We start from the raw sequence: 1,131 nt of genomic DNA, 5'->3' as shown, positions 1-1,131 counted from the left end.
AGGAAGGAAGGAAGGAAGGAAGGAAGGAAGGAAGAAGCTGAGGATCTAGAGTGAAAAAAAACCCAGAATTAGGCCCCTGGTAAAATGGGAGGCTCAGGCTAGACAGACAACAAGCTTCCTGTCGTCCAGATCGGCCACAGGACGTGCCGATGACAGGTCACAAACAGTTGGTTGGTTGAGGGATTTGGAATCTGGAAGTTCTTTACTGCCGAACAGGGAGAAGCAAAGAAGATGAACGTGGAGCAGCTTAAGCGCCATCCGCGCCCTGGCCCGTGTTGAACAGAGCCGACCTCACAAGCAAACAACTTGCGGGAGGAAAAGAAGTTCCCGACGGTCTAGTATAATGTCGTCGCACACCTTGGACCCAATAAATGTCGAATACCCATCCGCCCGGGCTGGCAAGGCGACATTCAAAATGGGTGATGTAGCCCTTGCTGAAATAGCTTCTCAAAGGTCATTCCTCAGACGTCGTCGGTGTCCCTGTCACGTTACAAAACTCCTTACGCAGGACAACATTCTTACGTGTAACCCGAATTGCTTTTCTTTCCTTTAAATCGCCTTATTTCCCACTTAATCTCAGTCAAATTAGCAAAACTACAGAACCGCTGTTTGGCGCCGTCCCTGGTGGCGACAGACTCAAGTACTGTGCTTATGCCATTACCTCTGGGCTGTTTTTTTAAAGACAATTACTTTAGGGCAGTTTTAGTTCATAGCGAAATCGATGGGGAGGCATAGACGGCCTCCTATGCAGCCCCGGCCCCTCACCTAGCATCGGCGTCCCCCCAGACTGGGGCATCTGCTACAGCTGACAAACCTGCATGGACCGGTCATCATCACGGGGCTGGCTCTCGATGTCACGAGTTTCGTCCCTCTGCCACGAGCCCCTTTTTGCCTGTCCTCGGTGTCCGAGGGCGTCTCTAGACCCTGCTCTCTCCCAGCCCACAGATCAGCTGCAGAAGAACGAGCTTCTCGCTCCGTGCACCACAAGGAGCTTGTAGGATGAGCCCGGGAGGGGACACGAAGTGTCCCTAATACAGGAGTTCGACCTATCCTTCCCCGGAGATCCCGAATGGAGACGAAAGGGCACCCAGAGTCACTAAGGAAGAGGGGAGTCCAGAGGGACCAGTTTCC

This window comes from Pteropus medius, unplaced genomic scaffold, assembly GCF_902729225.1.
Source record: "Pteropus medius unplaced genomic scaffold, Ma_sr-lr_union100, whole genome shotgun sequence".
Lineage (NCBI taxonomy): Eukaryota > Metazoa > Chordata > Mammalia > Chiroptera > Pteropodidae > Pteropus > Pteropus medius.
Note: the sequence above shows the minus strand (reverse complement) of the source record.